Source organism: Bombina bombina, unplaced genomic scaffold (assembly GCF_027579735.1).
Source record: "Bombina bombina isolate aBomBom1 unplaced genomic scaffold, aBomBom1.pri scaffold_990, whole genome shotgun sequence".
NCBI lineage: Eukaryota > Metazoa > Chordata > Amphibia > Anura > Bombinatoridae > Bombina > Bombina bombina.
In genome coordinates, this window is record NW_026511088.1 from 42,252 (window position 1) to 53,228 (window position 10,977).

Consider the following 10,977-nt stretch of genomic DNA (forward strand, 5'->3'; position numbering starts at 1 on the left):
AACACAATGTTATCTTTATGGCCCACGTGAACTAGCAGTCTCCTGTTGTGAAAAACTAATAAAAAAGCATGTGATAAGAGGCTGTCTGTAGTGGCTTAGAAACAGGCAGCAATTTAGAGGTCTAAATGGTATAAAGTATATTAATATAACAATGTTGGTTGTGCAAAGCTAGGGAATGGGTAGTAAAGGTGTCTTCTATCTTTTTAAACAATTACAATTTTGGTGTAGACTGTCCCTTTAAATTATAACATGGGTTGAGATTTTTTTTTAAAGAGTTGGTGATATAATTAAAAACTTAGCAGCAGTAAGAATTCACATAAGGAGCAACATCTTAAAAGACCTCCTCAGTGTTATATTTATTTTTAAAATCTAACAAGTAGACCTATTTACTGTTTTAAATAGCATGTTATAACTGTAATTGACCGTAACCGTATTTATGTCATGCATTTTCTGCTACGGTTTTGTAGTTGGTTAATACAAATGAGCATATAGCCGCAGTTTATTTTTTGTATTCTGTTCCTTTTGAAGAAAATGTTTAAAAATTATATTCTTTAAAACCTCTATCTTAAATTCTGCAGTATATAAGTATGGTGCCGTTGTTACATCCTCCTTGCACTACGCTACCTTAAAGGAACAAAAAACTCATAGGGTAACAATTTTTTTTTAAAGCTTTCCAATTTACTTTTATTGCCAAATTTGCTTTGTTCTTCGTATCCTTTGTTGTAAAGCTGTCAGAGCGTGCATGGGATTTGAAAAATATATGGCTGCTGTTTTATTACTGTTAAAGGGACACTGAACCCACATTTTTTCTTTAGTGATTCAGATAGAGCATGACATTTTAAGCAACTTTCTAATTTACTCCTATTATCAAATTATCTTCATTCTCTTGGTATCTTTATTTGAAATGCAAGAATGTCAGTTTAGATGCCGGCCCATTTTTGGTGAACAACCTGGGTTATCCTTGCTGATTGGTGGATAAATTCATCTACCAATAAAAAAGTCCTGAACTAAAAAAAAAGCTTAGATGCCTTCTTTTTCAAATAAAGATAGCAAGATAAAGGGAAAAAATGATAATAGGAGTAAATTAGAAAGTTGCTTAAAATTGCATACTCTATCAGAATCACGAAAGAAAAAAATTGGGTTCAGTGTCCCTTTAAATATTTGCAAGAACACTAGGTGGCAGCAGTGTGTCCTGTCATGTACAGAAATGTGCACACTACCTACCCAGGTATCTCTTCATCGCCAATACCAAGAGAACAAAGTAAATTTGATCATATAAGTAAATTGGAAACTTTTTCTTTAAAAGTGTATACTGATTCACAAAAGAGAAAATGATGGGTTTATGTTCCTTTTAAATGGACTTGGAAGTTATGTATAAAAGTTCTTTAAAGCACTACTTCTTGTCCAGTATATAAAAGCTGTTGTTGTTTTATTTTAAATGTGTGTCAGGTTTGCTTTATTTTAAAATATTTTTTTATATTTTTGTATTGAGCTTCTATTCCCCCGACATTTCTGATTTTTCCTGAATTAAAGGGACAGTAAGCCAGTGAGATTTGTATATAAAATATTTAGTTGGTGAACAATAAGAAACCTTTGCAGTTAATTTCGTTATTTATTATGGCCCCTTTTCATGCAATTTTGCTCTGAAAATTGTGGATTTCCTCATTCTCAGATCTATAAATGCACCCTGCTGACTTGCTAACCCTGCAACATATTTTTTAACTGTCTCTAGCTGACAACAACTGCAACAACAGTTCACTAACATAAGTTAGCCTTGGCTCCTCAAATCATGCAAGTGTTGAGTGGAGTTTTGGTTGCAGCCAAAACACTAATTGTTTTACAAGTTTAGACTTTGCAGATATGTTATTCCATAGCAGACAACAGAAATATACTGTAATTGCAAGGTTTTTACTGTTCTATAAAACCCATTATATTCTATTGAGCAGATTCCTAGCTTCTTTTTACTGTGGGGAATGAATCTGAAGCCCTGTTAAAGGGACACTCAGGTTAAATTAAATTTTCATCATTCAGATACAGCATGTAATTTTAAACAACTTTCCAATTTACTTCCATTAAAAAAATGTGCACAGTCATTTATATTTACAATTTTTGAGTCGCCAGATCCTACTGAGCATGTGCAAGAATTCAAAGACTATACGTATATGCATTTGTGATTGGCTGATTGCTATCACATGGTACAAGGGGAGTGGAAATATACATAACTTTGAAATGTGTTATAAAAAAAACTACTACTCATATGAAGTTCAGACTAAGTGCTATTGCATTGTCCTTGTTCTCTTGCATTTTTGATTATGCAAATCTTATGTGTTGACTGGTCCCTTTAAGAATGTGACAAGGCTTTAAGGCTGAAGTCATTTTGCTCATACTTAGCAGATCTCCAGTATTTCTTGTGGTAATAAGCAAACCGGAGCATCCTTCCATAGACTAAAACTATGTGCACCTATAGAATTTATGCACCCAGACTGAAGGTAATGTTTTAAACCTTTATGCATTTCCTCTATGTACCTCTGAGCACCTGTCCCACAAACAGATTGGGACGCGCATGATAGCATCTCTGTTTGGTATGATTGATCACACTTTATATTGTAATTTAGTTTGTTTTCATCTGGTTTGAAAATAAAATTCTACTTCCTACAAGACTGCAGAGGTTAAGCAGATCAGCCCTTACAGCCTATGTCTAATGCACAACAAAATATTCAAATACTATCACATTGATTGATTGAAATTTACACTTATAAGATGACATTTAATTTGTATTCCTCCATAAAATAATACATAATAGCTCTAAATCTGACACCCTGACAATAGCTTAACACACTTAAAATGAAATGTTTTATATTCTCTATTGGGATAGAGGGTGGGGAAATAAATGTATGTATTTTTATTATAGGATCTTGTTATTTTGAAATTCTTAAATACATTGCCATGACAGTTAGTAAAGAACCAATAAAATATTGTTACTGAAATGAATATATATTGTGCTGTTAAATGTCACCTTATCTTGTACTGTTACTATATAGCATATCTGACAAATACTTGAAAACTTGTTTCATGCCCATTAAATTAAAAATCAAAATTGAAAATGGGATAAAAAATTTGTATCAGACATTTTCTTTGTTGTCTATAATTTAGCTACATAAATAATATATATCATGCACTGTTAGACTGAAGTACTTTGGGTTTCAATGAGGCGTGCTTAGTTATATAGATTAACTGTGCCGATATTTTTATGAATAATTTAATCTAGTATATTTCTGTCACAGCCCAGCTAAAAGAGGAAATGAAGGGGGGTGGAGGGAACAGAAGATACCCAAATAGGATTACAAATATTTTATTATAAAATATATACACTTAATAATTGTGCAATGTTGCTTTATACAGTAATATATTTTTCACTGCAACATTCTTAAAGTCTGAAATGTACCATCACTTTAACCCTTCTTCAGAGGCTGTGCATGGGACTTCTTTTTTAGCATTTGAGTGCATACATTTCCTCCTCTTTGCAATAGTAGATTAATGTTTATAATATTGTCAGATTTCTCTGGGTAAGTATATCAGTTCATCAAACATATCAGCCAACCAGAACACATCCACCCTTATGTTTACATTGTATCCAGTAATATGGCATATACTTATTAGGTGACTAATGTTAACTGTACCAATTTGTAATAATAATTCTATTCTGCAATACTGTTGGGATCCAGATTAATTTTCTAGATTTCAGAAAAGCATTTGACGCTGTCCCAACACAACAAATTAATTCACAAACTGTATCTCCTTGGTCTAGACTTAGAAATTGTAAACTGTTTAGAATGCTGGCCTTAATGGGACAGTATACACCATTTTCATAAAACTGCATGTAATAGACACTAATATAAAGAAGAATATGCACAGATACTGATCTAAAAATTCAGTATAAAACCTTTTAAAAACTTAGAAGCTCCCAGTTTAGCACTGTTGATGAGGTAGTCTGGGACACCCCTGAAAGGGGCTGGGTAAACAAAAAATCAGACCCCCCCCCTCCCCGCATATGAAAAGACAGATAACATAAACAGGAATCTGTATAGCCATCTGGCACTGTGGGGCTTGGCTAGGAGTCTGAAAATCAGCACAATGTTCTTAAAAATAAGTAAAACTATACATTTTTTTAAAAAAATGGAGGTTTGGATAAATGACGGATCTAAAGTTTATTACTACAAATTGCAAATTTATGCATTTAGAAAAGAAAAATGCAAATTGTTAATTACAGACCTCAATGACACTTTACTGACTGTTACATATGAGGAACGGGACTTGGGGAATTATTGTTTCAGGTAATTTAACATTTAGTAAACGTATGTATGTATGGGGTACTTGTAAAGCGCAGCTAATCCCCCCGTAAGGGTCTCAAGGCGCTGCTCATTTTATCAACCTCGGAGGTTGAAAATTTGAGTGGACCTCACTGGGGATCGAACTGCAACCCCTTGGGTTGCTACAGAGCTCAGCCACAGTGCCTCAACATGCTAACCCTATCCATATTTAATAAAAGGCCAGGTATGTTTGTCAGATGCAGTCATGCACAGTAGAGACGAGGACAAACATACCTGGCCTTTAGGATCAACTTCAGATCAGATCGGCCGTTGCGGGGTGGGTGGGCGTGAGTGAGGGGGGCGTGGCCAGGAGGAGTGGCCGTGATGGGGGCGTGGACCGGTCCAGGAGATGGGCGTGGCGGTTCAGGAGTGCGCGTGGCCTGAGTGCGACAAAGAGTAGGGAGAGATAGAGAGAGCAAAAGAGGGGGGCAAAATAGATGGGGGGAGGAGAGCTAAAGAGAGGGGGGAGAGAAGAGAGCTAAAGGGGGGGGAGAGAGTTAAAGAAGAGAGGGGGAGAAAGCAAAAGAGAGGGGAGAGAGAGCAAAATAGAGGGGGAGAGAGAGTTAAAGAGAGGCGAAGAGAGAGAGAGCAAAAGAGAGGGGAGGAGAGAGAGCAAATGAGAGGGGAGAGAGAGCAAAAGAGAGGGAGGGAGAGAGAGAGCAAAAGAGAGGGGGAGAGAGAGCCAGAGAGGAGAGAGAGCAAAAGAGAGGGGGGAGAGAGACAGCAAAAGAGAGGGGAGAGAGCAGAGAAGAGAGGGGAGAGAGCAAAAGAGAGGGGAGAGAGCAAAAGTGAGGGGAGAGAGCGAGCAAAAGAGGGGGGGAGAGCAGAGCAAAAGAGAGAGGGTTCAGAGAGCAAAAGAGAGGGGGAGAGAGAGCAAAGGAGAGAGGAGAGCAAAGGAGAGGGGGGAGAGAGCAAGAGAGAGAGCAAAAGAGGGGGAAAGAGAGTGCAAAAGAGGGGGGAGAGAGAGCAAAAGAGAGGGGGGAGAGAGAGCAAAAAAGTGGGGGGGAAGGAGAGCAAAAGAGAGGGGAGAGAGCAAAAGAAAGGGGGGATAGAGAAAGAGAGGGGGGAGAGAGAACAAAGGAGAGGGGAGAGGAGAACAAAGGAGAGGGGGGGAGAGCAAAGGAGAGGGGGAGAGAGCAGCAGGAGAGGAGAGAGTGGGCGGTGGAGAGAGAGCAAAGGAGAGGGGGGAGGGAGAGCAAAAGAGGAGGGAGAGAGAGCAAAGGAGAGGGGGGGAGAGAGAGCAAAGGAGAGGGGGGAGGGAGAGCAAAAGAGAGGGGCGGGGGAGAGAGGTAAAAGAGGGGAAGAGAGAGCAAAAAAAGGGGGTCAGAGAGCAAAAAGGGGGGGGAGAGAGAGCAAAAAAGTTCAGAGAGCAAAAGAGGGGGGGGGAGAGAGCGCAAAAGAGGTGGGAGAGAGAGCGCAAAAGAGGTGGGAGAGAGAGCGCAAAAGAGGGTGGGAGAGAAGAAAGCAAAAGAGGTGGGAGAGAGCAAAAGAGAGGGGGGGGGAGGAGAGAGAGCGGCAAAAGAAAGAGGGAGAGAGCAAAAGAGAGGGGGAAGAGAGAGCAAAAGAGAGGGGCAAGATGAAGAGCAAGGGGGGGTGGACCGCTGTACTACAAAAAATGGCCCGTGTGCACGGGCTTTAGGACTAGTCTGTAATATTGCAGCCGAGTAAGGCCCAGCAGAATGCTTGGGATGCCATTGGTAGAGGTATTTGCCAGCAGAAATTGTAAGGTTACTTATACCACTTTAAAGATCACTAGTTAGGTCTCATCTTGAGTATTGTGTGCCATTCTAGAGGCCATATTTCCAGAAGGATATAAACAAATTAGAATTTGTACAAAGGAGGACTACTTAAAGGTACAAAATAAACTTAACAGGAAAGGCTCAATGACCTAAATATGTATTAGATAGCCAAGGCAGTGAAGATCATGGGGATACATGTAAGGTAAGCAAACTTTTGGGGGTGTTGTAAACTATTTATTTCACTTCTTTTTGTACAGCTACACTTATGTTGAGGAATTATGTAACATTTAATCCCAGTGTTTACTGTCCCTTTAAAAAGCTTGCTTTTGTGTAAAAATTGTTGCTTGTGCTACACTCCATAATAGTCCAAAAAGCAAATTCTGTAGCTAGGTTTTCTTCAAAATGCTGCAAATTAATACCTGCTTTAGGCAATTTACAACATTTTAAAGAAACCTTCCCTTCCTCTAGGGAGTGTGGGTATAAGCAACAAGTGTGCTTATTGTCCCTTTACAACAGCTTTTATTTAGCTTTCACTCACTGCACACATCTACTCACAAGTGCACAATCACTTCATATAAATAGAAATTATGGCAAATTCTACTCACATCTACTTCCACCAATGTTTATTTTGACAGCAAATTTTGATTTCATTTTAGTCAGTCTTCTAAAAACACATTCCAGGTTTAGTCCTTTTCATCATTGTTTGTTTTAGTCAATGAGATTACAGGTATATGTTGTAAAAGTTTTTTTTGTAGTCGTTTTCATCTATAAAGTTCATGACATTCTTGGTCTCTTTGTGCTGTTCTCCATGCCAGAAGCACTCTTCCCCCTGTTAATCAGCATCCAAACCGAAAATGATCTAAATGCCCCTGACACCATTGTTTAGGACAGCATAAGCCCAGTCATGACCTACATTGTTAGGACCACTAAATCCCTAATGTATATTTCACTAATTTCCTTATAGGTCCATTTGTAAAATAGAATAATTACACAAGTAATGCTACTCTACATAGAACTTACCTGGAACATACTTAGATAGACAGATAAATACTAGAGAAGCCGAAAGAAAGAGACAGATTATAGATCAATGGATAAATAGATAATAGACAAGCAGAATAGATAGCGACAGATTTTAGATAGATAGGTTAAATAGATAATAATCAAACACCATAGATAAAATACATAGAGTGATAGATAAACTAAAATGCACTAATTGACCAACTTATTCTTCCTGCTTTTATTTTAATGCATATTCTGGGCTTCATAAAAGATTGAAAATCCAGTTGTTCCATGTTCCCATTCTCCTCGTCTATTCTGTTGCTAGCTGCTGATAATCTGTACCCTACTGGTTGCTTCCGTTGATATCTCAGTACCACTAATGCCAGTATGAGGGGCATTGACAATCAGTACCATGATTCCCAGCAAGGTATAGGGTTGTTCTGTGGTACATTGGATGTTTCTTCTCTTTTATCACTTAGAGAACCTGTGAATAAATGTGGCACACAGAAAAAGCTCATTAGCGGGTCTCTTTATATGATAACCTGCTGCAGGATTATACGGAATCTATACCCATAGGCTCCAGCTTACGGTGCCCAGTTCCCATGTATTGGATACTCGGATCATAGAAATATTATTAAAGGGACATGAAACCCAATTTTTTTTACGATTCAGATAGAGAATACAAGTTTATATAAACTTTCAAATTTACTTCTATTATCTAATTTGTTTCATTCTCTTGGCATCATTTGTTGAAGGAGCAGCAATGCACTACTGGTTTCTAACTGAACATATGGATTAGCCAATGACAAATCAAGTAAATATATGCAGTCACCAATCAGGAGCTAGAACCTAGGTTCTTTGCTGCTCCTGAGCTTACCTAGATAAACCTATTCAGCAACGGATACAAGAGAAGGAAGCAAATTAAATAATAGAAGTAAATTGGAAAGTTGTTTAAAATTGTATTCTCTGTCAGAATCACAAAATAACAATTTTGGGTTTCATGTCCCTTTAAGTTGGGGTTTCCATCAGTTAACATTGTACTCATAACATAATTTGGGATCCCAGACATAATATATGTTCTTATTGAAATGTTCTGTATCTCTCACCGGGATGTTCAGTTTCATGTTTCAGTCGGATGGGTCCCACAACAGCATTTGCTTTCCACCTTGTGTGAACTGAGATCTCTGCGCCGGGCGATTCATACAGCCCTGTTTACAGCGAGATTCTGAGTCGTTGATTTCACAGATCACGAAGCGGCATTGGAGGTATAACAGATGGGTGAGAATGTAAGAACCTGAAGGCACTGAAACTAAACCCGTGCAAAATCCACTCCAGAGGGAAAATTGTGGTATGTGTCAATCCTATGAACATCTACAAGATGAATAAGAAATATGTTATTTTCCTTGCAAACCGGGCTTGACAAATTTTGGGTGCCACGGCCTCCTAAATTGTGCTTCTGACTAATAACATTCTGTATTACTTTATTTATATATATATATATATATATATATATATATATATATATATATTTATATATATATATATATATATATATATATATATATATATATATATATACTATACAGCTATATACAAACATCCATGTACTGCCCCCCCCCCCCCCAAAACATTTTTTTTTTTAAAATAATAATGTGTGGCTGGCACAATATTCTTGCTGGTTCATACTTTTAAAGGGACATGAAACCCAAAAATGTTCTTCAATGATTTAGGTAGCACATGCAGTTTTAAACAATTTTCTAGTTTACTTCTATTATCAAATTTACTTCATTCTTTTGGTACAATTTGAGCAACAATGCACTACTCCTAACTGAACACATGGGTCAGCCAATGACAATCTGTATATATATATATATATATACAGGTGGCCCTCGGTTTACAACGGTTTCAATTTACACCGTTTCAGAATAACAACCTTTTTTTCCAGTCGTGACTGCTATTGAAAAGCATTGAGAAGCAGTGCATTGATTAAAAATAGCCAGTAGGTGGAGCTGTCCGCATGTGTTGCAGCAAAGCCAACCAAGCTGAAATTAATCAGTTAACCAGACCTGAGCTATCGAGCAGATTTCAAAGGAACAAGATCTTCTGTCTATAAATCAGTCCAGATTGGAATGCATATAAAGGAAACTGTTTGCAGAAAAATGCAAGTGAAGTCTGTGTTGTGTGATTATTTTATTAGGTTTATAATGCTGTTTAGCAAATGTTTTTGTTCATTTAACTTAGTTTAATTATATATTCTGTGTTGTGTGGATTATTTTATTAGGTGTATAATGCTGGTTTAGCATTTAAAGTCTTCATTCAAAGCTTTAAAAATAATGTATTAGATCGTTACTTAAGACAATTTTGAGAGGGGCCTGGAACCTAACCCCTCAGTTCCCTTTGACTTACATTATAAACTGGGTTTCAATTTACAACGGTTTCGATTTACAACCATTCCATCTGGAACCTAACCCCGGCGGTAAACTGTATATTTCTGTTGTCTGCTATGGAATAACATATCTGCAAAGTCTTAAACAATTATTGTTTTGCTGCAACCCAAAACTTCACTCAACACTTGCACCTATGTTCTTTGCTGCTCCTGAGCATACCCTGATAAACAGTTCAGCAATGGATAACAAGAGAAGGAAGCAAATTAAATAATAGATGTAAATTGGAAAGTTGTTAAAAATTGTATGTTCAATGTCTAATTATGAATTTACTGTGCCTTTAAGGTAAGTTGACATATCTGCTAGTAGGCTTTTGCATTGTTCCAACCACCATAGCAAGGAGAAGGGTTAACTTGTCAGGAATTTTTGAAGCAGGATGATTTTTATGCTGGGGTATAATGCATAAGAAGATAAATGTTTATTGTGCTCCCCTAAAGGGACAGTCTAGTCCAAAATAAACTTTCATGATTCAGATAGAGAATGTCATTTTTATACAATTTTTAAATTTAGTTTTATCACCAATTTTGCTTTGTTCTTTTGGTATTCTTAGTTGAAAGCTAAACCTAGGAGGTTCATATGCTGATTTTCTAAGCCCTTAAAGGCCGCCTCTTCTCTCAGGGCATTTTGACAGTTTTTCACCACTAGTGGGTGTTAGTTAATGTTGTGGTCATATAGATAACGCTGTGCAGATGCACGTGGAGTTCAGGTGAGTCAGCTCTGATTGGCTAAAATGAAATGTCTGTCAAAAGAACTGAAATAAGGGGGGCAGTTTGCAGAGGATTAGATACAGGGTAATCACAGAGGTAAAAAAGTGTATTTATATAACTGTGTTGGTTGTGCAAAACTAGGGAATGGGTAATAAAGGGATTATCTATCTTTTTAAACAATAAAAATTCTGGTGTAGACTCACTGTCCCCTTTAAGATTAACCTGCTGAACATTTTTAATATAGACCATATTGCCAAAAGTATGTGGACACCACTACTAATTACTGAGTTCGTCAGTGTGTCAGTCACACTGATTGGCTAACAGCTGCATAAAATCCAGCACATAGCAATTACATCTTCATAGACACAAATTGTCAGAGTAATAAGGTCATACTAAAGAGCTCAGTGGCTTAAAGGGACACTGACCCCAAATTTTTTCTTTGCATGATTCAGATAGAGCATGCAATTTAAGCCACTTTTCTAATTTATTCCTATTATCAATTTTTCTTCGTTCTCTTGCTATATATATTTTAAAAAGAAGCTTTTTCTTTATTCAGAACTCTAGACAGCACTTTTTTATTGGTGGATGAGTTTATCCACCAATCAGCAAGAACAACCCAGGTTGATCACCAAAAATGGGGCCGGCATCTAAACTACTTTCTTGCATTTCAAATAAAGATACCAAGAGAATGAAGCATATTTGATATAGGAGTAAATTA